At 42.5% G+C, this 27880-nt stretch overlaps 2 long non-coding RNA genes across 6 annotated transcripts in view; both read right to left on the bottom strand.

Annotated features, from left to right (window-relative positions):
- LOC125183419 (uncharacterized) overlaps positions 1-9267 on the bottom strand; it is a 29960-nt gene extending 20693 nt beyond the window's left edge. Inside the window, exons 1-2 of one of the 2 annotated variants that reach the window (XR_010832977.1) lie at positions 8119-9267; positions 4392-4567 (exon numbers count right to left, since the gene is read on the bottom strand). This is a non-coding gene — a long non-coding RNA (uncharacterized lncRNA). Of the gene's footprint in view, positions 1-4391; positions 4994-8118 lie in introns of those variants that run through there. The other variant, XR_010832976.1, reaches the window with a different exon arrangement.
- A 3929-nt stretch (positions 9268-13196) lies between these two features.
- Positions 13197-27098, bottom strand: LOC106030440 (uncharacterized). 4 transcript variants are annotated; one of them, XR_010832980.1, is made up of 8 exons: positions 26764-27098; positions 24032-24405; positions 22893-23028; positions 20334-20472; positions 19847-20121; positions 15134-15288; positions 13487-13646; positions 13197-13303 (listed from the first exon to the last, which is right to left on the bottom strand). It is a non-coding gene; the product is annotated as an uncharacterized lncRNA (long non-coding RNA). The 4 variants fall into 4 exon arrangements; XR_010832979.1 differs by having other exon boundaries at positions 15191-15288; positions 19847-20472; XR_007165388.2 differs by having other exon boundaries at positions 19847-20472.
- Positions 27099-27880: the final 782 nt, after the last annotated feature.

A 27880-nucleotide genomic window follows, 5' to 3' on the forward strand; every position in this document is an offset into this window, starting at 1 on the left:
TGCACACTGAAAAATTAGTTTAGCAAAATGATTTCCAAGCGTGGCTGCAGCATTTTCACAGCCATGCAGTTACCAAGCACAGGCCTAATTTCTACCCTCCCACAGAGTGCACGGCTTTCAGCAACGTGTGAGGTGCTGCAAAGGTGATCTCAATCAAGTGTGTGCAATTAGACCTCTGTTTCCGTGTCAACCTGAAGCTGCACTGGCAACAGGGGTTTTATTGCATATGTGCCTGGTCTCCACCTGCAGGCTCTCTCCAACACTTGTGGCTGCTGCTATGCTGAAACCGTGTACCTTAAGACATATTATAGGTCCTTAAGACATGCTATAAGGGTCCATAACCATAAGACAATGCTATATAGGTCCTTAGCTAGTTTAACTACTTAAGTGTTGATTCTTAATTATGCTCCGGTCAAAAAAAAATCCAGTTGTTGGTCTTTTCCTGGATCAAATTTCCATCTGTTATCTTGGCTACTCTACTATTTTATTATTTACCAGCTTGCCTATTTTTTTTAAATCTTTTCAGAAATTGGATGACCAAAACTTGACCCTATGCTCCAAACACAATCTAAGAAGTACTTCATACAGTATTAAGATAATACCTTGGAGACAGCTGTTTTTCCCTCTTGACCCACACCAATATCTTCTTAAAGAAATTGTGCTGCTGCTGCTGAGGATGTAAATGTTGGTGTTAGAGAACGTTTGCAGTAAGCAGGCTTCCATGTAAAAATTGGTTTGCATTAAGTTACAATACTTCAGGAGTTACAATGCCAGTGTTGAACTTTCACTCCGTTCCCTTCCATATGCACAATAAGTTATGATTATACACTTTTTTCCTCTCCCACAAATAAGACACAGTTATAAAATATCCAGCTTTTTACCTCTAACCGTGCCGACCCAGGTGCCATCTAGCAGCATTATTAATTTGCACACACCAGGCAGAGTCCACACAGACCACGGGCAGAGAAAAACCCCAGCTCAGAGCATGGCTGCACACTGTAGATCAAAATGACTACGTCAAAATCATACCATGAGACTTCTCTGATTCCCTTAAATCCACTTTGCCTACATCCAGGCACATCCCACAGAGCTGCTGGGCTGCAGGAACTCATCCAGTGTCAGCAAGCAACACCAGGCTCCAGTGCTCACGTTGCTGCTTCTCCAGCTCAAGACCAGAGCAGGGGACAGCAAGAAGGAAATGCTCTAGATGGCTCGGGTAGGATGCTCTGGAGGTGCTGTCCTCTGCATAGAAAGTGGATTTACCTCTTCTAAAATAAATCAGCACCCTGCGTTAAAATCTGTCTTGAGGCTGGCATGGTCCTGGCATTTCATCTCATCTGAAAGATGAAGCTTTCTGATTGAAATTAAATATTCCCATTTTAAAATGATCATATGACAGAAAGGAAAAATTACAGCATGCATTTCAGCCACTGCAAATGGTGGTAGCACACAGCCTCCGTTTTGGAGGGAGGCTGGTGCTTCCTGGGAAATTATAATCAATTTCTCCTCTCAATTTCTCTTCATCCCTGAAGCTCTGTCCATCAGGAAATGGTGATTTCTTCACTAAGATGTTCCCAGGTATCCCTGCATCACTATCAGTTGTTCTTCCATCATTTCATTTCGTGAATAATTTCACAGCTCACTGCTCCAACCCTCTCATAATCTTTCAATTTTTTTCAATTTGAAGAGAACTACTGCATTACCAGTGATTTATTAGGATTTTATCTATGGCCAATTATGACTGATTTCAATAAACTGTTTCTCAAGCTCTCACAAACTATTGATTAGCGCACACGTTTTTTAAAACTCTTGCCTCATATTCACACACTACATTAACTCAATAATGGTTCCTACAAAAGACGAATAATAATATAATAAATCATTCCTACTGCCACAAAATTTGCCCGTGCATCCCTTAACCTTGTTCCACCTGACAGTGTACAGGTGACCATGTAAATACAGTTCACGGTGCTCATTAATTTATTGTGTTCTCTACAGAATAAGGTAATAAACAGCCTACTCAGGCAAAAAAGGGTTTCAAAGTTTTATATGCCCACTTACCAACTATAACTGCACATCAGGGAAGGAAAATGAATGATTTATGCATATGTTCTACATATATGCGTGTAGGTAGAGCATTTAAATGCCTAATTGGAGCTTGTTGATGGGATTCCTCCATGATCAATGGAAGAAAAGTGGTACTGGAGAAGACAATTCTTCCCATCTATTGCATTTTCCTGAATGGGATGTGATGAAGGGAAAGGCTAGAGAGAAACATTAGCCCAGCTTCCTGACCTTTAGAGGGTTGGAGTCAGTTGAAATGAACTTCATTCTCCTGTTGAACTTTGTCTGCCTTGCTGGGTCTGTTCCCACATTAACGATGCTGTTGGGAGGTGACTCAGACAGTAATCAACACTTTGTAATCTGGTCCCAATACAGTAAATATTGGTCATTAAAATAAATCTACGGGTGCTACTCATAATCAAAAAAAAAAAAGTTTGAATGGAAAGACTTGTATAGCCCTTTTCTAGATTTAACCAGAATGGCCTTGATCTTGCAAACCCTTCACTACGTTTGTAAGCTCTAAGCAAGCCTGGAGTTACAAGGACGTGTTTGACATGCGAATGAATCAGGGCCTGCACGTTTTACTGAGCTGGCCTTTTGCATTAGGTCCTGTTTCACACTTAGTGAAGCAAAGCAACACGGTCACAAGAAAAATAGCTTCTGGTCTAACATGAAAGAAAATAGCTTTTTGCAGCCTATTACAGAGTACTCCTACTGAACTAAGAGGGAAAAAGTGAAGCACAGAACGAGGCAGACCAGCCTTCTTATTGAGTTTTACTCCATGCAACCTAAAATTGCTTTTCCTCCGAGAATCCCCGAGCGCATTGGGCAATTATAAACAAATATGATAAGACATGGAGGTCTCAGAAGTTTTTTAATTCCTACAATTTTTTGAACACTGGCGATGGGATAAAATCATGCCTCTTGGTCTGCAGCCTTTCCATAAGTGGCTGTAAGTGGGTTTCCCCGCTTACGCAAGGGCTGCAGACTCAACTCCAGAACTACATGCTGCTGCGAAGCAGCACGACCTTGCTGACAGCCAGACAGCACTCCCACCCCCCAACCCAGTCTCAACACTTTTGTGCTCCTCTGCAGCACCCACTGCAGACATGGGAGGGAGCGGAGGCAATGGTGGGGACACTGGAGATACAGTAGTGGGCAGGAGCTGCAAACTCTTACGAATGTAGACATCTTGCCCTCCACTGCAAACATAAAGAGTTCCTTACCTCTTTTCAACTGCAAAGATGCTACTAAAGGGTTGGGACTCCTAAGGAGATAAGCGCCATTTTATATTTATGTTGCTCTAAATAAACATCAATAATAGCATTCATATGGTAAACAAAATTAGCAAGACTGGATCATAAAAATAGTTAGAACTTGGAAAACCACTTGCTTATGGTTAATAGCAGCACAGCTCTACCTGTAGGGCACTCAGACTCCATCCCAAGTGAGTTTTCTCTGCCTTCTTTTGGGAATTACATTTCAGGTGCAGAGCTGTTTCCTACCATCTATGCGGATAGGAAGCAGGTAAAACATACAATAGCAGAAACCACTTCGGCTCAAGCTGGCAATGAAACTTATTACTACCTAACAGCTGCTTAGTAGCCCACACCCACCCCTGCACTAAAGTCTGGTTTACAGCTTGTCTTTGCTGCCTGCCAGAGCACTCAGCATAGCTCACGAGTGCTAGCTGGGCTGTAGACATGGATGGAGCACAATCCCATCCCAAAGACCCAGTGACAGCCAGGGAGGCAGCAAGACAAAAGCTTCCAAACACCAAACCACAGCTGCAGCTCTGCCAATTCAGTGTTTTTGAATGGCCATGCTTTTGAGGGCAGCCAGAGTTGAACCAAGGCAGCTGCTGGAGAAATGCAAGAGCCACCAGCAGCAGTCCCGCCGCATCGCAGCAGCCCTCAGTGCCTTCTACTCGGGCTTTGGCTCCGTGGCCAAGACACCACCGCAGTGTCTGTGCTTACATCTGGGGCTCTGCCCTGTTCAGTAGCTTCTTACAGATCTTCCAACCGAACAGCCACGCCAGCTGGATGTGAATTAACTTCAGATCACAGCTCTGAATGCTCCCAAGGCAAGGCAGAAGTGCAAATGCAAAGTTAGTTAGTGCTAAGTGGTTCCCCTTAGGAAGCACCAGATGTAGGCATTCCCTGCTCCAGCCACAGGTAATATCCTGTACTGGAGACCCTTGGATTCACCCTCTTCCTCCTCACCCTTCTTAATTTGTAAGGGTCAAGTTCACCTTTTCCAAGGGGAAGTGCTTTTTGCTACCCGCTGGCAGAGGTGATAACAGAGCAGGATATTCAGCTTGCACATACCTGTTCTGAATACCTGTGAGACCGCATCTTGGCTGTCATCTGATCTGCCTGAACTACCAGCCTCAAGATTTGATACAGGAAGTTGAAGGGCAGCAGGCATCCTTCAGAACATGAGGCAGACATTTTTCTCCAGTTCATCCAGAATTCTGCTTCATTTGGGACTTCTTTATTTGAATCTAAAAAGTGTATTTGTAAGAAACCAAATGAACTTCAAACAAGCACAAGGAAGCAGGATACCATATGGCATATTCAGATTCACGGAGTTGCTATCCCGCTTAATAAATCTTCTTTTACATACATTTTTGATAAAACTATTGTATCCTACAGGGATTTTAATTTTATGTCTCAAAAGGAGGTTAATATATTAAATTTTACTGTATACAGATTAAATGAGGACTTGTGAAAATTCTCAAACTTATCTGCACAACTAAATAAATTTTCTGACTTTGCACTTGGGGTAATTGTAATAGAGTTTTTGATCCCTGGGTAGATGGATGTAATAGTCCTATAAATCCCACATTTTCAACATCTTCAAAGACTATAAAATGTTTATGAGAGAATATGGTTTTAGAGACATCTGGTGGTTATATAAGCCTAAGGAGAGAAATCAACCATGGAAGTATTAAACATAAATACTACTTTTTCAACAACAGTATCCTGTAAAGAGAGAAAGAGATTAGCTTATTCACTGCCTCTGCGCATACCGAGGTAAATAATTTACCCCAAGAGGTCACCTTGTTTATGGTGATTTAGCAGCTTTGCTTACAGTAAAAGAAAAAAAATAAGATTTTTCAACATAAATTAATGTATGTTTCTTTCAGTGGTATTTAAACTTACCACGATCTAGTCAGAGTATGACAGGGGCAAGAGACTGGAGATACTGAATATTTTAAATCCTACTGCTAGACAAAATCATTCTCTCTGCCTGCACCTAGTTACTGTGTCTTTTGTTCTAACTTCTGGTGTGCTGCTTTTTGTTTAAAAGTTCACTAACTCCCCAGTATGATTTTACTTAAGTGCTTGCCTACAGCTAGAACAGCTCAGAAATAGAATCTCTAAACTTGTAGGATCAAAATACAAGAAAAGCGCAGGTACTCCGAGGCAAAGTCAAAGATCCATGCTTTTTTTATATTCATTAATAACATACTTTAATGACTATTAGAGTGATCTGTAAGGATTCATAATTTATGTCTAGGGCCTTATTAAAACTTCAAGTATTCAGTGCCACATCTAAACCTCCTCCATATCCCCACAGATCTTCTGCTAGGGTATGAAACACAGAACTACTCATTTGGAGACATAAAATCAAATCCTCCTCTCAGTTACACTAATGTAAATCCAAAAGAAAAGGAAGAAAGAAAACTCCCCGGTTAGATACAAAACATAAAAAGAAACCACTTCAGTTTTAAATAAGAGTGAGAAAGCTGGATTGCCCTCCCCTCCTGTACCCAAGATGACAGGGCTGTGATTGCAAGAGATCAAAAAAGTCCTCGCAAGCCCACGCCGTAGCACAGACTCAAAGCCTTTTAAAGCAAAAAAGAATTCACAGCTCCTGCTCGCCGGGGGCAGGACTGCTCCTTTCGGTGTTTAGGTGGGCAGGGAGGTCCTGTGCTCCCGTCACTCCAGTGTTTCCAGCCCACTGGCAATTTTCCCAGCTATTTTAGGAGCATCTGTTGTATCAGCCAACGTGTTGCACTCCTTCCCTCTGCCTCCCTGCTCATAACACTGCTGCCACCCATCTTCACACCCCCCTTCCTCTTCTTGGCGAGCGCACGTTGCGCTACGTCTCTGCAAGAGAACAAACCAACTGCAAGTGAACCACCACAAATTAATTTGTTCCCCAAGGCAAAAGTTTCTTGGCCAGTTTTTGGTTGAACAAAGGGGCTACCACCACTCCCAGGACACGCTCTTCTCGAATGCAACCAACCCCAAAGCAAGACCTCAGAGGACCAAAGCAAAAAGCAACCCTCTACTTTATTTTATTTTTAACTCTCCAAGCACGAATCAGCAGGAATTCTCATGCTAGGGAGGGGTTTCTCATACGTATTTTTCCATCCTGATCACTCAAAAGTGGTTTTCTCTTAACAGTCCTAACTTTGAATGTAATTTACATGCAATGAGCTGCATTACTATTTCATTATGTTTGAGATTATACATGTACATAATTCAGGATATTTAAAGCCACGGTTGCTGCAGAAACCGTAATTATATTTCTTGTTAAATCATTAAAGTTAACGTCATTTCTGGAATTACAGAGTATTATGCAGGGGTAGGACACAGAGCGGTGTGTATGGCCACCTCGCAGCTGAGCGCTATCCATGCATGCACACATCAGGAAATGCAGAATTAAGGCATCTCCAAGGACTCTGAATAATCCAGGCGCTCAAGTCCCATTTTAGACATAATTTGGCCAATTCTGTCTGTTGTTTTATATTCAAAATTTACATTCATTGAAATGTCTTTTGGGGCCTCAAGTTCCAGCAGGACTGGTTTCCATGGGCTCGCTCTAATGAGGGCAGCACCTACAGTCTCCAAAACAAGAAACAAATTGAATGGAGGAAAAAAATATACTGACATTTTTTCATCTCTCACTTTGATCCCGTACAGGATTTCCCTTTCTCCTCCAAATATGCCCTCCCCAAGCCCCTCCATCCTCTTGGGAGCTAATGGGCAGCTGCCTCCGGCCCAAGAGGAGCCCCCTACAAGGACAGTGGTGTTTGGGACAGCTCGTCTGCAAGCTGAGCTCATCACTCAGGCACACGCATCCTTGTGGGATGCTGAAAAACCCCACATGGGGCAATGATGCTCTGTACGCATCCCTGAGCACCGAAATCACTCTCATCATAGCTAATTATTCTGTGTCCCTGCACACCTGGGAGGGGGGACGGGCAGCTCTTGACACACTGCTGGAAGACTAAATCCTCATTTGTGGATCCGCCTTTGCTCACAGAAGTCTCGGAGTATACAACAGAGAACAAAATGCCTTGCAAACTGATACTCTATCACCTCTTGAAAAATATGAGCTGCCTTCCAAAAAGGGAACAGCTGTGGGCTGATATCTGGATCCTTTTAGTCACATGAAAACTGTCTAAATTAATCATGCCTCATGTTCCAAGCCACAACAGAATTAGCATTCAAGTGCACATCACCTAAATCATTACTTAAATTATCATCATTTGTCAGATAAATCCTCACCTCCGTCTCTAGTGATAATCCATGGTTAACTGAAATGTTGTGTAATATGAAACCTGCTGGGAAAATCGTAAAAAATTTGGAATACTCATGTGAAAATGTGCTACTAGTTCATCGGTATGAAGACATGCGAGTCTCCTCTGCTGAAGGCCAGAAGTTATTTCAGCATCAACACTGATTTTATATGCTTCATTACACTGTAGCTTTCCTTATAATTTCTATAATTTCCCTTATAATTTCCAATAATTTTACAATTTTCTTTTTATAATTGAAAAACAAATGGAAGAAATTATAGAAGACAGAAAAGACCCAGTGCATCACTGCAGTTCGGATTCACTCCCTGAGACCACACGCAGATAAGCAAACTTGCTAAAATACAGCTGCGGTTTTAGAGGCAGGCAACTTGAGAGGCTATGTACTGTCCTCCTCGTGAGAGGAGAGAGAGAAAGAAGGATGAAAAGCAGAATGTAATTTCTTCTTCCCTCCTGCAGCTGAAGGATAAGGAGCGAGAGGACATGCGTTTTATCAGACTCACCAGAACTAATGCCATCTCAGGAGATCACAGAGCAAGTGCAAGATAAATTTTCCCTTTTCCTTCTGCTCTTGTAGCCATTCATGCTCATCCTGCAAGGCAGCCAGGCTCTTCTACTACTTCCCTCTCTTCTTCCTCTGCTTGAAATCTTTGCACACCTAAATATGGTAGGTTTTGAGACCTGCCTTTATCCAAATATGTCACCTCCTTCCCCTTCTGTACCTATACGGTGGTGTCTTTCCAACCCTCTCCCTCCTGTTCTGCCAGCCCTCCCCATGTGAAGCTCAGTAACAAGTACTGACAGCTTTTCATCCTTTCTTTGAGGATGAAAACATCTTTCAACATCTGTCCTCCTAAACCCAACCATAGCTTGCACCCAGTGCCCACCTGTACATCGCGCTTAAGCATCCTTGTTTCTTTCTCCCATGTTGCCCACTACACTTTCAAAGACTTTCCAGGAAGATAGTTTCCAAGTATCTTCTTCAAAACCCTTCCCAAAATGCTCTGGTTACTATTTACAACCATCTGGATAGGATGCAGATAGGCTGAGACTAGCACATGACCTTCCCTTACTCCTTTCATTTTGATTTACTTATTTTAATCCCGTATTCTGCTTGGATCCATCTATTGCTTTCCACTTGTAATTACACTTGAAGGCCCTCTTAGGGGAGGAACAGCTTTTTGCTCTGTACTTGACAGCAGTGTGCATGTGGCCTACACCCAAAGCTCTTAAGTACCATGCAACACCAGCTACCAACTAGTAATCCTAAATGCTAGGTGCAACAACAGTGAGAAACACAGCTGGGTCCCCTCACCTCTCTCTGGAGCAGGAATTCAAATATGGTTCTCAAAGAGAACCTCAGTGTCACCTCAATGTGTACAAATCACCCTGCTGCACCTTTGCCATCCTATCTTTCAGGGTCCTGTGACCAGTGAAAAAGTGATCAATAAGCCACAAATGCATCAAAAGAGTTTGCACGTAGCCGTCAGAACATGGCAGATGGGAGAGAAAGAATGAAAAGCATTTAGAGCCATCGGCCTTGAAGGTAAAGATGTTTCAGGCAAAGATGCTCACCTCCATACTACAGTCCCCATGTACAAATGGCATTAATTGAGTCATACCTTTTCCTCACCTGGGTTATGTCCTTCTCCAGAGACAAAGGTTAGAGCCAATACACGGATTGGTTTTTTGTTCTGCCTTTTAACAGCTTTCAACTGTTAAGTCTTCATCGTTCCTCAACTCTTTGTGCACAGGTTTTCATGAGACCTGCAGCAGCACGGAAGGACTCTCTTCATCAGCTGGTTGGGGAAGAATTGGTAGAGGCACCTACCAATTCCTGGGACTGCAGTGGGACTCTAGACAGAGAGCTGGTGGGACTTCAGAAGGTAAGTACTGAATGGGGTGAATTTGGGAATACCACAGCAGAAAGACATGGAATAAAAACCAAGGGATAAGAACCAAGGAATAAAAACCTCCAGTGAGAGCAAAGCCAGATCCTCTAAGTCACATCTACACCATTCACGTGTGAGGGTTACAGGACTCAGTCCTGGCTTTGTTCCTAACAAACTCCCTCTAAAGCAAGTACACACTAACAGGAGACACTTCTCCTAGCTCCTAACCTGTTTGCTGCCCTTGCTTTCTTCTCCCCTTCAAAAAGTTGATTAAGAATAGAAAAATCACGATGAGTTGAAATACACATCTTCCCAAAAAGCAGGTCATCTCTTGCTGCTTGTTGATGAGGTGGGAACTTGAGCTTGTTCCCACAGTTCGTTATATGGTATTTAAAGATTTACTAGAACACAAAGTTTGTATAATTATCGTGGTACTTGGCATAGTCTTAGGTGCTCGCATTAGATATGATCCCACTGAGTCTTTCAGGCACTGTCCCAAAAAAATCTGATGTACCATCTACTTTCTCCTGTCACTCCTGATTATTTTTGATTAACTTGCTTTGCTGAAAGACTATTACACTGATTAAATCAGAAGGATTAGCAGAAAGTCAAAACTACACCTTTGAACGTGAATCTCTAACAATTATAAAACAAACTTGAAGCTACCATGCTGCTACAGAGAATTTAGAAGCAATTCAGCGTCAGCTGTCAGTCAGATTTCTGCAGCCTGAACTAGTTATTTCCAACTGGGAATGTATCTAGCAAAGTCATAACTGCTGATTTAATGAATGATTATAATGGTTTTGAAGTATTCACTTCAAAAGTTTAAGCGATATAAAACTGATCAAACTTTTAAGTCTCACTGCAAACTATAAACTAAAATCAGATTTAGCAAGAACTCTCTATAGCCCATGAACTTGCACCCAACAACCAAATTACTGCAATTTGTGTATTATATTAATGCTAATCGCATCACCACATTTTATTCAGAACTTACCCAAGTAAATTAACAGGATATGTACAAGTTTTCCTAAATAATAAAAAAATGAATAATTGAGAAGCTCATCCAAAGGCCACTGCAGTCATTAGAAAAAGGCTGACTCCAGTTGTTTTTAATCCAAGTTTACCTATGAACTCCAAGACTCGGCCTTATATAAGTAAGGAACTGCCTTTTAAATTGGCGAATAACAAACACAGGAGAATGAAGCATGTCCCTGCAGATCTGCATGTGATACTTCATATCGGAGAGATCCTCATCTTTATTAAAGGTTAGGATTTCTCATATCCTGTTCTGTGGCTTCTATCAACACTGCCAGGTAAATCTTCTATGTGCAATGCAAAGTACCAAAGACTTTCATGCCTGTCTTTGATGGGGTAAAAACATGCCCAGCTTCAATATAAAAAACCGTAACAGATTTCTAGCACTCTCACTTCCTGCCAGAGCTGGAATGAGAAGGCCTTTTGCTATTTAATTACAGCGTCGTTTTTTTTCTTCATAAGGTGTGTTAAAAAAATGAAAGGGAAAGCAGTGGGAAATCATACACTATTTTTTTTTTCCTTTTGCTTCTCCTTAAATTACAGTCCTGACATTTGAGGGAGGATTCCTGCCAGAACAGGTCATCGTTTTCTCTCATCCCTACATGCCACTGCTGTATCTGACTACGCTTGAGGCTTTCAGAAACCTCCCTTCTCGCCCCTGAGCAGGCAAGGCCCTCGCATGTGGGTGCCCCGACCGAGCACCGTGCAGCTGGGAGGCTCAGTGAGCTCACCGTTATCCCTCTTTAATCACAGCTCTGCTCTATCTTACCGTAGTCTCACTTATTAATATTGCTTTGGAGACAGCAAAATTGCCCTAAAAGATTCAGCTAATGATAAAATTCATCTTTTTAAACATTTCTCTCATTTTTACATATTTATCTATTTTATTTCTATTTGTACATAGGTGTCTGCTTTCATTTACATTCATTTCATTCAGCCTCTAACATTCTGGTGGGTTGTAAAAACAATATATATTAGGGAAATGACAACAAATTAATTTTACAAACATAATGCCTAGAGAGGAGGCCTACAAAGCTGTCCTTCCTCGTGTATCATTGCTGCTTATGGCAGAGGAATTTAGATGTTCATTACCGGACAATGTAACTCAAAAAAGTAAAGACTGTCACTTCTACTTACTGTTTGCAGATTTAGTGAATCTTCCTAATCTGTCACGCAGTATTTTATAACCCAAAGAGAGAGAAAAAAGAATCACTATTTACCCATGGTCCTTTAGTAACAGTTTTATGTGGCTTGCCAACTGGTGAAAAGGCCCCAGAGCAGACCCTCCTCAGGTTGTCTCAGTAAAACAACCTCGTGGTCAACCGTCAGACCCAGGGCATTCACCCTCTCTGAGGGCTGTGCTTTAAATGCTGGATGGGTCTGCAGGGACCTGCCCCTCCAGCACTTCTTGTTTTAAGACCTATAAGCATCAGGGAGAAGGTGGATAGCCTCTGAATCCCAACAAACCCGAACCTCAGCTGCATGCAGAAGCAACATAAATCTCAGAGATTAAACCTGTTTTGGAATTTGTTAGCCAGACCACGAGCCTTTCTTCCCCACTCAGCAGTTCTGCACCACCCTTTATCCACCCCGCTGGAAACCCAGTTTGTGCTCACAGCAGGGAGAAGCCACACCAGCTTCTCCCCCCAAAACACCAGTGAAATGTTGAGGGAAACGAGGAACCTCTGCCAAGTGGCAAGGACTGTTACCACTTCTCTCCCCTACACATTTTCCAGGCCAGTTTCCTCCCCACATTGATCAAATGACAAGTTTCTGTTTTTCCTTGCAGGTTGGAACAATTTCTGGTACAGTGCAGAAAACAGCCTTAGTCCACCTGTGCAGACGTCATCCAACTTCAGCCATCATGTAACTGGGGTCTAAGCCAATCACCAAGTTCTTTCTGTAGCTCCAAAAGAGAGATAATCTAACTCAACGTGCAGTTTTTGCTCTCTTCATCTCACACAGCATTCTTACAGTGGGACAGATGCACTCTGGGGCGTAACAGCCCTTCAGAGACAACAAGGCACGTGCTGCAGCCTCTGTTGCAATAGGTAAAACAAGAAAGGGATGAAAATCACATTCTTACGTAACTTACAACTCATGGCATTTTTTAAAAAGCACTACAGATGTTCCATCCTGATTACGTTCTTCCAGGTGACCTCAGTATTCAATTGCAGGAATTTATCCAAATTGTCATTTATCAGTGAGTAATACTGCCTTCTTGATCTTCTCACTCCTCTGTACCACCCCTGAATGCAGCTTTCAAAACATAAAAAAATCCAGGCGCCAGTGAGTTAGAAGCACAGCTTGCACAGACAGTCAGTAGTAGCCCAGCACATTTCCTCACTTTTGCTCCCCAGCTGTGCACACTAGGTAGGTATCCTGAACACACAAACCCTATACATGCAAGGGGCTGGATAAAAACAAGAAACAACTCCCCCAGGCTAGTGCGAAGGTTTATCCTCCAAAATGTGCGGGCAAGGAAACTACACTGCACTTAGGCAGCTCTTTTATTCTCCATTTGCAAACTTTAAACTGTTCAGTGATCTGGTAGAGCATAACAACTTTTTCCTATATTAATAATTTCAGTGCTGGTAACGACATAAGGCAAGCCTGAAGGGTGAGATACGCTATCATTACCTCTTGTTCTGCCAGATTTCAGATTACCATGTAGCTTGATTTCAGTTTTCAAAATCTCCAGTTTAACAAGAAGGGTTAATGCAATAAAACAGCATACCTTCTGCATTTCCCACTAATTCTGAAATGTGAAACAAAAGGGAAAGCCTTTTTAAGAAATGATATATTCAACCCAAAACCTCTCTTACTGAGGATGTGTGCGCACTCCATATTGGCTGTGCAGAGGAATTCTCCTGCTTTCAATGAAATTTTTAGTTATCTTGTTCCACTTTCAGCTAGTGACCTCTTTCAGAGGTAAACTGACCTTTGACCTGCCAGAAGACTTCAAGTCAACAAGAAAAGGGACTGCAAAGCTTGGGTCTCCTGCCACTTCTCTGAGAAAGATGTTTTCACATTGACTTTACTTCATACAGTTTACCTTCATTCCCCTTTCTTCAATTTTAAGACAGGTTTTGAAGACGCAGCTGTAGATAAGGAAAGTTGCTGTTATTGTGATCTCTAGATACTGAAATATGAATCAAAATTCACCTCATTAGCTCCAAGAATGACAGGTTATAGCTGTTATTTTCTATTAGCTTCTTTTCTTTTTGTCAAAACGACTACCCACTGAAAGCTAATATAAGACAGCAAAAAAAGACTGATTTTGTATGTGAAGACCTACTAACCATCCATCTCGTCCAAAAGTGCATTTTAAAAAGACTTAATTCCCCATGTTAAGTATTTTCCCTACCAAAAATGCATATGCAAACATCACCATTTGCAATGAAGAGACATATGAGCAGCTGATGCTTGTATTACACGTCCTCCAGAAGGCAGCGCAAGGCCTGGGCATCATCAGAGGCCGATATAATTGCATTATCTACCTCAGTGCACTACATAAAGACATGGGGCAGGAACAACACAGGTGTGCCAGCACAGTCTGCCTGCAGAAGTCCCATTGGCCCCATTTTCTGTTTTTCTGGGAGCGCCTCCACATTTTGCAGCATCCTGCAAGCGGTGCCACTCCTGCCTTCACTCCCTGCCTCCCCAGGGAAAGCAATTTTGGATGAGACTAAACGCTTTGGCACTTCTCTAACCAGACCTTGGGTTGGTTCCCTGTCCCCCCATCCAGGTACAATTACATACTGCACCTTTCCAAGTGGTTATTTTCTCAAGTCTTTTGTAGAAATACCCATTCAGCAGAGATAAGCTCATCGCTAAAAGCCTTGGATCTCATCAGTTTACTTCCCCCTGCTTTTAGCTTTCCTTCCAGTGCTAATATCCCTGGTTCTGGCAACACACCAATTTATGTTCTAGTACCAATCAAGAGCCTCGGCTTTGAGACACATAATACAGTCCATTCATCTTCTGCTGTGCCATTGTCCCCTGCTCCCATGGAGAATTCCTCCAGGCTAATGGGGCACTGTCACCTCCTTTGTCCAAACACTCGTTGTCTTTATCTTTTTATATTAACACTCACTATTATGTTGTCAGGCTTTTTCTTTTTTTAATCCATTTACTCTTGGAATTATCTTCTTTTTGAAAACTTTTGAGTTTCACCTAGCATCCTACCTGATGGCCATCCCTAGGAAATTCCAGATTTGCTGCCTCCTTCACACATTTAAAGCACTGCCAACACTGTAAGTTCAATTGCCGAATAACTTGCTGATGAACTCTTTTAGGGTTAATTTTTTTATCTTTCATAGTCCCTCTCCGAGCACCTCTCAGCCTTTTACCTAATACTCAGTTGCCCCTAAACTGCAAGACAGAGTTTTCAGCCTTCTATGAGTTGCAAAGGCTCCCAAGTTTCACCTTTCTTTAAGTACTCATCACACTCACACATTTCTCTGACATTTCTCATTTTTATATCCTAGCTCCCGTCCAATGCCTGTACCATAGTTTCATAATTATTGTCTCCCGAGGTAGCAAAAAGTTGTTTTTGTTTTTTTTTTTTTAAAATCAAAACCAGCACCTGTCAAACACAAGGCTGCTTCCAGCGTCTCCCTTCTTGCTGGCACATGGCACTTACAGCCGCAAGACGAAGTGCTGTTTCCAGAGGGGTTGAGATGCACCAGGGTTTTTAACTGCTCTGCTTTTCCAGTTTCCGGAATGTTTTACCATTTTGGTCTGAAACAAAAAGCCAGATTACCGGTCAGAGTTTTCTTTAATTCAGCAATTATTTGGCCAGCACCACCTAAGGGCTGCCTTACACCAGACTTCCAGCAGACCTCGCAAGAGCCCGTTACCCAGCCAGCTCTCCCAGTAACACCAGCCCCTGGCATGACTGGTTGTGCTAATAATGCACATTTTCCCTAGAAATACATTTTGGTACCTTGGCTACCATTAAAAAGCTTACAGATAGACTTTTGTACAGTTTGTGGGCTTTAATACAAAAGGCTTAGAGCAGGCTCTTGTATTCTGAACTGCTGAACTACACAGGATGCACTTTTATGCTTTAATATTTCTGCGACGTTACCAAGTTACAGTAATGTGCAGTGATGCATTTATCTGCTTTCGGACAGATCCTAGTCTCAGGCAGATGAGCATAAATTGGAGTAACTCAATTGTTCTTGTGTTTTCTCAGGAGTTACACTAATTTAGCTAACAATTGTCTTCAGACCATTGAATTAAATTGCTTTACAAGGCAGCACTTTAATGTTCATATTCTTTAAATTAATATAAACGTGTCTTTCCATTATATTTTACATAAGATCCATTTCAAATGCATTAATTCAATTACCTTGTTTTATAGATAGGCTTTTACCAGTGCCAGAAAGTCAGTGGCAAGCTCCTCCCGGCAACACCCGTAGCAAGACTGAACTCTAAATGTGCATACATTTATATCTGTAAACTCAGACTTAAGCAATGAAAATGCAATTACTTAAAGTCTGCAGACTTTGACAAAGTTGTGTTCTATATATGAGATTTTGTAAATGCATACTTGTTTCAGCCTGCAAGCTGCATATACCATGCTACATCCTGCTCCTTCTAAAATCAGCAGTGCTGAATTCCCCTTGGAGCCAACGGGAACGAAATTTGGCCTATGTTCCCTGTTCCTAAAAGAGGTGAAAAAATGCAGTGTTACTGGCTTGATATAAGGTGGTTACCTGAAAAACCTTCTCTTCAAACATGCTGAAGTGTATCAGTTCTCACAGAAAAAAATCTGTGAGGTTCACCAACCAACAGAGAGGCTTTCCAAATCTCCAGTCACACAGCCAGGAAAAAAAAATTAGAAGTGCTAAAACTTTGTACTTTGTATGTATCTTAATCCTACCCTCCTATACACTCTGATAAGCAGGAACAATAAACATTTCCAACCAGAGCATTTGTCCTGTGACTGCAAATCCAGTGTTGCCCCACCTAGCTAGCAAAGGGGAAGCAGAACCCAGACAAAATCTTACTTACCATTTTGAAATGGCTGCCTTGTCCTTTGAGCATCACACGTGCTCCTGGCACTTTGCTTACACACAGAAATACCAGTGCAGCCATTAAGGTAGCGGGACATGGGAGCGGGATGTAATCAATACAGGATCTGCATCATATTTGTATGTAGATTTCCATATATTTAGTGTGCTATAGGAAGTTTGTGCAAAAGGGCTGATTGTTACACACTGCTCATACAATGTACTTGATCAACCCAAGTATTTCCTTATGAATTACCAGAAAGCCAATAATCATTGTTTCCAAAGATGAAGCCCTCTTTCCATGAGCCTACATCAAATATCGGATTCTTCCCTCTAAGCAAACACCCTGTTAGAAAGAAGGAGGGGTCCACAAACGTGCAGTCAAGTCATCCACCCACCTGGGTTGGGGCTGAAGTCCTGGCACCAGAAGTCCAACCCAGCCAACTTTGCAGTGCTGCAGCCTCTTCACTACAGCACCAGAAAAAACAATTCTCTGCCCAGATTTATCCTTTGTCCCCGCGCCACATACACACAAAAGAAAGTTTGCTTGATGTAAGTCAGAGTGCAAATTGAGTGATGTTTTGTACCAGCCAAGGATCTCCTTCTGGGTTTTGTGCAGTCACAGAGATGAAGCTCATTATTCATGTAACCACTGCAAAAATATTATTCCAAGGCCTGGCGCTGCCTTTTTGTTCAAGCAAACCCCTTGCTGAAGTGAAGATTTTTCTTTTTATTAATGTTTGTATAAGAACAAAGAAAGTTCTTTTTAATTTACTCAGTAAAGCAAAGAAATGAACAGTGAACATTAAAATACTACATGGGTTGAGATATTTCAAAGCCCAAACAGCTCTGGTTTAATGGATGTGTATTTTTTGCCTGTATAATGAATGTTTCTAAATATACTCAGAGAAAAGGAAGACTATTTACCATTTTAATATTTAATATTTTGCAGCCATATATATGGAAACAATTTGCCATGGTTATATTTCTGGGGAAAGCAAATAGCTCCGATACGAAGCTGAAATGTAGCATTCATTGTAAAAGCCCACGTTTTGCATCCCGAATGTCAAACCAAGAGCAGTTGACCTCCGAATGTAGAGATGAGCTGTACAGAAACCAGCAAGCAATCAAAAGCTAAGCATAGTTTAAAATCCTGCATAGTGGTTCATACCCACATCTGCTCCCGTGCTGGAATACTTCACAACTGGATCAGCTGTAACTTCTACCTTCACCCCAACTCCTCGCATTTATCATGTTAAAAACTGATGTTGGTTCGAAAGCTGATTCCTTCAAAATGCCACCAACTGGGATTTTCACACCATCCCTTGGATTCCCATCACCTGCTGCTTGGAGGTGACCAACACGTAGAGCACCTACGGCCATCCCCTCTGCTCCAGCAGATCCGACAGGATCCTCGGCAGCACCAGGAGCCCAGGCAGGGCTCCCCTGGCCACCAAAACGCCACTTGGACAGCTGAATCACACTTCTCACCTCCCATATTTCTAAAGGAAGGCAATTCCTGTTTGCATTAATTAGCACTAATAGCAAAAATTGCTGTTGAATACACAGCAAGTGCCACTCTCACTGTCAATACAGTTAATACACTGTAAAGGATCATCTGAGTTCCTGCCTGTACACCACCTGAAAAAAAATCTCCCAATCCCATAAGAAACAATCTTCATCCACTCCTTTCTTCCTTTTCGCTTAAGATTTTGCCAATTGTTTTCTTACAAACACAGCAAATAACACCCAGTTTCCCAAAGGGAATTAAACTCCAGGACTCTCTGGCTCAAGGTAATACCATGCAGTTCATCACTTGAGCCACAGATACAAGTCTTCAAACCCTACACGGAAGCAGTAATTACCTGCAGCTTTTCGTGTGCGTGCAGTCTGTATGTAAATGAGAAACCACAAACCTATTACAAATTAGAGGCATGAAAATGTGTGACTGTGTTGTTGTCTTGGACTTAAGCAAGTGCCCTCACAGGGGTCTAACCACCTGGAGGAAGACCTGCCGCCAGCAAGTCACCAAGGTCACGCACATCACTGCTCGTAAGAAGGCTTTATTAATCTTCTCATTAAGCAGCTGCTTGGCACTCTGCACTGGAGTGGCCACTGAAATACGGCTACCCCATCCAAACCGGAAGGGAAACCCCTGGATCCTGACACTTCCCTACCAATTTGGGGTTTTTGGTTTTCTTGTTTTCACCTGAATGGTTCAACTTTGGTACATGTAATCCATCAGCTGCACGGCACCTACAGGAACACTTACATGGTTAAAAGCAAGTCTCCTGCTTCCCTGGGCTGGGAGGCTATTTTCTATTTTTCACTTTTTTCCTTTTCATAACATTTTGCACACTTAAACATGCACTGCAGATTGCATTCAATTTATCTCTCCCTGCATTACAAATTTCTAAATGGACCTCGTTCATCCTTCTTGTTTTGTTAATAAATCATTTTGGTTGCCCGCAGATGCCTGCCAAAATTGGGAAGATTCATGAGCCTGAGTTACAGGCATTTATTAATTAGAGGAATCAAGGTGTCACAAGCTCCGAACATCTATTCCAAACTGAGAGCTGGCAAACTGTTGCAGCACTCCACCATTGTAACAATGTGATAAAGACAGAAAAAAGGAGAATTTGTAACACGCCTGTGCTACAAGTCCCCATTAGATCATTAACTTTCTGCAATTTTTGACCCCATTGTTCTGGGCAATGCTGCCAGAGGGGGGAACACAACCACACATTGGGGTTTTTTGTCCTTTTGAGCCAGTCCAGCATCAATCAGCCCACTTTCAGATTACTTACCCCACACCCTGAACACATCACTACCTGGAAGATGCTCACATGGACAACATCCCCGTGCAGAAATATTCCCCGTGAGCCTTGAGGAAGAAGCACAGACACATCCCCACAGGCATCACAGGATGTGACAACCAGGCCTTCATGACCTGCATTAGTGGGCTGAAGCTGGCTGAGCAGACAAAGGAGATTTCCCAGGACCTACCTAAAGCCAATTCACAAAGCACAACCCCTCCGTGAGCTGTTAGTATCACCAGATTCCTTGCTGGATGCAGACACAGCTAAAAGAGACGCCAGTAATGTCTCCCTGTGTGCACAGAAGCCAGAACACCCACACCCTGCAGCACGGACCTGCTCTTTGAAGTGAAACTTCTTATAAGAAGCGTTGCCGAGAAATATATTCTGAATTAGACTTTCTCTAATCCCATATTCAACACACCTTCAATTCCTATTTGTTTTTGTATTACTTTATGTTTATACCTGCTTCTTTCACTCTGCTTCTCTAGTGCACAGAAGCCAGCTGGATGGGAAAGGTATTTACTGAAGCAATCCCCTGGTGCCTGCCTCTTGTTTTCTATCAGCCTCGCTGCATGCAGGAAGCGCCAGGTAGTAGCCACCATGGCCAGGGACTTGAAGTAGTCAACACAGCCGAATTTCCATCATCACACTTAGCTCTCCGACCCCTGGCACTCCTCTTAAACCCATCCTTTCTGCCCTAGATGACGAGCCACAGGCATGAGAAGGGCCACGACCACCTGCAGAGATGTGACAAAGTTGTCAGCAGTTCAAAGAATGCATTTTGTCTGCTCCGCTCCAGCCTGCCACCCCGTCTTGTTTGGGCAGCTCATTAAAAAGCCATGAAGGTTGGTCAGTTGTGCTCAGACTACAGATTTCCACGCTCATATTGTTCCTAAATATTTAACTAACAGTCTTGTCGTGACAGCTGCATGGTTTCTGAGGTGTTTACCTCCACGATAATGGCTTACTACCACGCAGCCGGTTCCTGGATCTGAATGTTAGCTGCCAACCTGCCCACGGGACAGGGAACGTCTGCGCAGGTGTTCACACGTGCCCAGTAATGGAATACAGGTTAGTGCAGTCAGGACCTGCCAAGGGAACAGAGAAGGATTTCATACGCTCACTAGTCAAGAAAACAGAAATTAAACTTTTGTGAGTCATTTTGCATCTGCCCTGCTGCTGCCACCCTTCACCCAGCCACCCACAAACCTCGCCCTTGGCACCCATCCCACAGCCACTCTTCCTTACCCGATAAGAGCCACAAATCCCTGCCCACCCCTGCGCCACCTGAGGTACAGAGGGATAGGAGGGGGCTAACTGCCCCGCAGCGAGTCATCTGCATGGACACACCCTAGGTTCGAATGATTTAGGATGTGACATAGGCTGCCCCAGCAGCTCTTTATTCCAAGGACTGCTCAGTAAAAAAGCAGGAATTGCTGCTTCCTCTGTCCTGTTCTAATTTCCCAGCAGCGATTCGGGCTCTATACTGCAGAATCCATTTACGCTGAACCTCTGCTGTCTGGCTGTGTAATTTTAATGTTTGATTGACGTGACCAACCCATCTTCTAATAAAGAGGGATAAATAATCCCAATTAGATACTTAATACCAGGGTATTCGCCCTTCACCTATAATTGCCCTTTTACACTTATAAAGGGAGATGGTTTAGTTTCTCCTATATATTTACCAATCATTTCCCTTCCTATGTTAATGCTTCCAGCGCTGTTTGACATTTAATTCTCCAGTTTTTCTCTTCCAATTACTTGTTATTGGCTGTGATTGTGTCTTTTATTAGAGGTCCAGAGGGCCACCTGCCAGATAACCCCTGCTACAAACGTCTCGTGTCAACTTCTCCATCTAGACAACAGGTTAAAAAAAAACTAAAATTCAAAACCACCGAACACCTATCCTACTCTTCTCCCTCCTTTGCCTTGCGGGTTTTTACAGGCTGAGACCAGTATTTCTGAGTTCTGACAGGACTTTGACTGAGTTATGAATTTAAAAAATGAGGTTCCTCTAACACCGAAAAGCCCTGTTGCCACGGGACTGTGATGCTGTCAAACAATACTCCAGTACAGTATGGGAACTTTGAAAGGACTGAGCATATTCCCATTAAGTTTTGGGTATCTCCAGTTTTATTTTCAATCTCTCTTCCCTAAAACTTAGGGCAGGATTTCCTTAGTAACTGAAACTTTTAAAACTGGATAAGATTTTTCAAGTATTTTGCTCATCCACCATTTAGTGGGTAAATATTCCCAATGAGACTTGACAGAATTTTACTTTTTCTACCCTGTTTCTATTTTTTCTAAGCAGAGTAATTGCAGAATTGTTTTTCACGATCACCACTGCCTTAAGAACTAAACTATTGCACTCCTCATTTCTTTCGGGCCCATTTCACCCACTGACAGCAAAGCTGCCACACTCCACCGAAGCACCGCCACGGTCCTCGCCATCTGAGCACCAGCCACCGCCGTCTCATTTGGCACTGTGGGGTAATTAGCCAGACTTTTAACGGCCTGACCCAGCTGCTGGAGGTGCTCCCTCCTGCCGAGGTGTGTGGTTTTGGGAGAGACCCCGTGCCATGGCTGCGATGCGAGATCACACGTGTGGGTATAACCAGGGCAAGGCGACTCTTCCCTCCTTCTCGTCAAACTTCTGAAGTTTCCCCTTAAAATATTGCAGCCATTAGCCCTGTGACATCAAAATAGATGTTCTCGTTTCAACCTGCGCGTACACTATCTTTAAGGCCATCGTGGTGTGTGTGTATGTGGTTTTTTCTTTATATTCCCCATTAGAGGTCACTTTTATCTAATGCTTAGAGCCTTTAATGGGGCCATGCATTTACCTTCTGTCGAGCACTTTGCGCTGGTTAAGATCATCACTTTTATTCAAACTGAGAACCGCCAGAATTTCCCCATTATTTCCTCTCAAATACCCTTTATCCCTTTCCACATTTTGCTCATTTACTCGCAGTCCTGAACTTGTGATTTTAATGGCTACACAGTTGTTTCCCTAATTGAGCAGTGACCTGTTCACTTCCAAGCCTATTTTTATTCCTCCCTACCCTGGGTTAATTTACAGCCTCTCTTGCTGGTGGAGCGGCATTTATTGTAGGATGTAGAGCAGCAGGCTCTTTTTCTCTTTCTGGGACTGTACACCAGCTCTTTTAGCTTCCTTGGCCACTTCCTATCCCTTCTGGCACTCTCCATTTGGTGTAAGAGCAGTGCTAAATCGGAGCCCTTGCACCGTGCATGCGACTGCAGCCGGATACTCTCATTTCCCTACGGGGTAAATGCTTACTGCTCCTCGTAAACTTCAGCACCTTGCTCCTCCGTCAGAGCACTATTTTCGCAGCTGTTGTTTTCACTTCGGTGTGTATTTCTTTTGTCTTGCAAATTCTTGGGGCATTTGAGGTAAAGAAAACAGCTTTTGTATTAGTGCACTTTCCATCAGAGTTCGTGTTGGCAGAAGTTTAGGTCTCTGCAAAAAGTAATTTCCAAAACATCTTACCAAAGCAGCTCTTCGCAAACTACTCTGAGTAGCCACATACATGTCAGATTTTTCTGTAGTCACTCTTTCTGTAACATATTTTGGGGTGGATCTTCTCAGGATTATTATGGAGGGACACCATCAGGGCCACTGGAGTCTAAAAAAGAAAGATGGACAAGAGCCTTTGGTCCTTCTCCGCTCATGAACAACCCCAAACAGCACGCTTGGTGCTGTCCAGCCCTGCACATGCACTGCAGCTCTCGAATGATAAGACTTCCTTGCTGCTGGCTTGAACCGTTGTTTGGTAATAAAGCTGGGACCCTCGCTGGCAAACTACTAAACCCTCACAGAGCTGCTCTCCCATGGTGTTAGCAGCCCAAAGCAGTCCCTCTGTCCCTGCCCCCCGAGGCTCCCCAAGCAGCCGGTGCTTTTTGCTTCCCCCTGCCTCTACCAAAGGAGCAGGCAGAGCTGCTGGAGATCTAACTGCCTTAAACTACTCCATGCTGGCCAAAACTAGGCCAGTGCTGGAAAACAGCTGAAGACTCAGGCTACTTGCAGTGCTGCCACAACCTTGAATTTGACCAGCACAGACAGAAAGAGGTACCACCCATCTCTTGCACGTCCTAGGGCAGAGCTATTGCATTTCAGAGAGCAACCACATCGTTGGTGTCACTCGGATCTGGAACAAGAGCCGCATTCTCCCCTAGCTCCCTCCAAAATGAAATCACTGGTACACCAGCAGCTGCCCCAGAGCCAAAAACCCCAGCAGATGAAGCTCCGGCTCAGCACAAGCCAGAAGCACGGGGACATCCAAAGCTGCCTGAGATCCAGGTGGGCCGAGGGGAGCCCCAGACCTTTCAGCAGCACCTCCAGCACACCAAGCATCGCGTCTGCCAGCAGCATGCACTGCCCCTGCTCACCCTCCATCCAGGAAAACAGCTCCCAAGTCAGAAGAGATTATTTGAGCTTTAGGAAGGTTGCCCGCTAGCTCCTGACATTTTCATTGTGTCATTTTATCTCTAAACCCAAACATCGTTTTTTTCTGACTCAATTCTCCTCCAATTCTCAAATAGACTGTAATTTTTCTCAGTCATGCTCCTCCAGACTATCTTCCTAAATTAACATGTCATCTGTACAATTTTCAAATTAGTGCAATTTACCATTTCTTGATTCCATTCACTTTGTTCCTCAGGAATTTTCTGCTGCGAAGTGTGACAGCAGTATCTGAGCTGTATATTAAAAGCACAGAACTTCTTCCTCCAGCTTCAATTACCCAAACTCGCGCTTGATCCAAACACATGCTAATGCAGTAGAAAACCATCCGCTCCTCTTATGTTCTTGTACAGTGCTGCTACAGGATTTGAACGATTGTATTTTAAAAATGTCTGGAATTTTTTTAGTCCGGAATTTTGTACTAAGCAAGTCAGAATGACCTCTGGAAATATCAGATGTGCCGTCTTTTCCAGTTTTCAACAGTTTGAAATGCTAGCAACAGGATGCCTTGATAAAAAGGTGACAAATGTCACAATAATACCTACAAATTAAAATAAGCAGGCTATTATTAAAAATACCTTGAATCTAGCGAAGACCAACTGGCATGATAATTAAATGAAAAACATCAGGGAATTACAATACAATTAAGGAACACACATACAAGGTTACCCAACTTGAAGCGAGGGGTCTTCACAGCAGGCTGCTATGACTGAAATGAAATTTAAACCTATATAAGCTACTGATTACGGTCATACAGGTCTTACTACTACATCTAACACTGCAGCACTCTAGAGTGCTTATGGAGATATATTTCTGAACCTTCTGTAGTCCAAACCAGGCAACAGCATTCCATTTTGTTCAATCGTTAACTTTTCATTCCAAGCTGCTCTTCTTAACTTCCTGCTTTTGTTATACTATAAAGTTGTACTAGAAATGTTTCTTCAACCTTGAGATTTGTTGAAAATGGTTCCTCATTCCCCTGGAGAACGTATCATACAAACTGGCTGGTAGTAATTTTAACATTGGTTTTAATTTCCTCTTCACCTGTGGGTATTTTATTAAAATTCAAAGGTTGTCCTTTTTATTTATGCCTTTTACAAGGCATTTTTCTCTTAAGTGATGCTTAGCATCAGAAGATCCCTAAAGGTTTAAAGATTTGTGTTTAGAAGAAATTTAATCCTAGAACTTTTACTTTGCAAGTATTTTCAAGCCACATTATCTCCATCGTTTCGAATTCTCAACCTATTTATTAAAAATCACAAGTTCTGGAGATTTCGTTTTTCCCAAGTATTTTGTGCCTGCAACTGAACTTATTCACATATTGTGTAAACTTCACTAACTGCTTGAAAACTGACTTGTTTTAGTACTTCTTTTATTCTTTTTAGAAAGTATTGGTTGCTTTGCCACTCACATTAAGTTCTTTTTTGAGACTGTCCCTGCTTTCAGTCTGGCTGCTTGCTTTTCAACACCTACCTTGACTCTCTCCATGCCTGAAAAGACCTCTGTTGAACAGCCATATCTTTGTTGTTACAAGTATCAAGCCAACAATTCAGATTTAATATTATCTCAGAATACGAGTTCCCAAAATACACAAGATATAAAACAAACAGTAAAATCCAAGCTAATTTATGCCTTCACACAAAGCTTTTTATCAAAATATTTCTAAATCCTTAGACCTATTCTAACTCACACCAATGAATCATTCTGAATATCCTTTACAATCTGTTGATTTTGTACATTGAAATATAGGAATATAGAGTTTTATTCACGATTGCATATTTTAAAACTTCCAGTTCCAGTATTCTTGAAAAAATATTTAATATATTGCCTTGAATTTCATTTTTTTTTCATAAGCTGCTGTCCCTTCTTGACATCAAAAACACTTTAATTGCACCCCATCGTCATCCTTTTCTTTCATATGAAAAATACCTGGAACACTGTAGCAGAGGCAGTTGATTTCAGAGTTGAGGGTTTCCTTTGAATTTTCATATTATATATAATGCCGAGATCATTAATAGGGGTTCAAGTATTCATTTACAAAATTTGCATTTCAGCTCTAAAACGGCATGTAGCTGCTCCATCCATCTTTAAAACCTGTTGCACTGCAAACAAAGTTCTTAAGTACCGCAGACTCCTGTTCCCTAAGGCATTATGCTGCTAACATGAGCTACACTGCAAAATGTCCAGGGAGCCTTCCAACCATGCAGTACGAGACCCCTTCCTTAGAGAGAATAAGCTGGAGGTCAAAAAGATATGAGAGAGGGGGGGAAATGCAATATTCATTTGGGGGTTTGAGCACTTAACGTTTATAATCTTGGTGAGAGGAAGAAATGCTGTGGTGACCTGCTAAAAGAAACGGGACATAAACGACCAATGCTGGCTTTATTTCAGTGAGCATCCAGAAGTGGCCACGAGTGGCGGCTTAGAGAACAAAGGTGACAATAGGGCAAATGTAGGGTGATACATTCCCTGTCACTAACATCCCAGGGGAAGGCGCAAGCAAGCCCTTATTTTGATCCCTAAAAGAAACTGAAAGCACATGCAATGAATTGTCATTAGTGTGCGGTTAATTAGCATTACTAGTGTTGTTATTATATTTCTATCATCTCCGCACTGAGGTGCCCCATTGCGGATCCCATTGTGATACGCACTGTGCAAAATCTGAGCAAACTGAGCACTTTCTTCCCCAAAAGCTTATAATCCAAGCAAGAAGGCAGCAAAAATGAAGGAGAGGCAGGAGGGAAGTGACAGGGAAGCCTCAGCCAGGAGGCTCCCACATCCTCCCTAGGCATGGCAGACACAAAGGGCTCCGTGAATTTGTTCAAGTAAAGAAAATAAGGTGGCTTGGTCCTAAATGAGACATTTAGTTAAAAATAAAAATTAAACTGGCAAAACCAACCTTGCTGGGGGGATCTATATTGTCCATGAGATTTCCACCTGGGCTTCCCTGGGAGGTGAGGACACACGGGCACCAGGCGCTCTGGAAAGAAAGAAAGGGAAAAAAGACCAACATTGGGAAAAAAAATAGGGGAACATTGAAAAACTGATTATTGTAACTGTTAGAAATTACTCTACAATACACAGCTTGTATCAAACCTTTGGCCAAAGTGCAGTTTTTTCAAACAGTTTTGAACTGCGCACATTTGGCACTCTAGTCCGGGTGTTCCTCCCTGGGCTTCATTTTTGGACTACCCAGTATGAAAGGCAGCAGCACTACCGTGTATTTGGGTTGCCTCCTCCTCCAGCCTGAATTAGCCATAGTTTCTGCTGACACTTTGCTCCTAAAGGAGGTTTTAGACTTTCAAAATCATGTAAAATCTGTGTGAGCAGGAAGTCAGAATGGCATGGGTTAGAGATCCCTGGCAAGCTCTGGGGCAGGCCAAAGACACACATATTGGCTGTAGTTTTGGCTAAGTAAGTACCTCCAAGTTGCAATGTGCTTATGTCAGATGAAAAAAAGTCATACGAATCTTTTCTACCACCTGAACTGCCGTAGTGAAAATTAAAATAATAAATCATCCTTTGACAGGAAGCAATTTTAAAAAGCAGTTTTAGATTTGGACTCTGACGACCATCATGAGCTTTTTGCACACCTTTCACCGCGCAATTTAGTCAAATGGCACTTCGTATAAACAACAGAAAAATTGAGGGGGTTGAGGTGTGCTAGTTCCAATCCGGACGAAGAGATCAGTGTAGTTACTAAGATTTTAAAACATATCAGCTTGTCTGTTTCTGCTGAATTAACTACAAAAGCAGAAGTGGTTTTCATCACAAACATACCTCTGTGGACTAGCTGGAAAATTGAGCCTATTGATAGCTTGAAATGCGCCCACTGAAATACAGATAGCCTGATTAGTAAGCAGGAAGCCAAGGCACTATCCAATTTGCAGCTATTATAACTAAGCACATTACAGATGCTCTTATTTACATATCAGTACAATACTAATAAACTTGGCTCACAGCTTCTGTACCGCATTATGGGACACCAAACAAAAGAAAATACCAAACCTTGGCAC

The sequence above is a fragment of the Anser cygnoides genome, chromosome 7, assembly GCF_040182565.1.
Source record: "Anser cygnoides isolate HZ-2024a breed goose chromosome 7, Taihu_goose_T2T_genome, whole genome shotgun sequence".
Classification (NCBI taxonomy): Eukaryota; Metazoa; Chordata; class Aves; order Anseriformes; family Anatidae; genus Anser; species Anser cygnoides.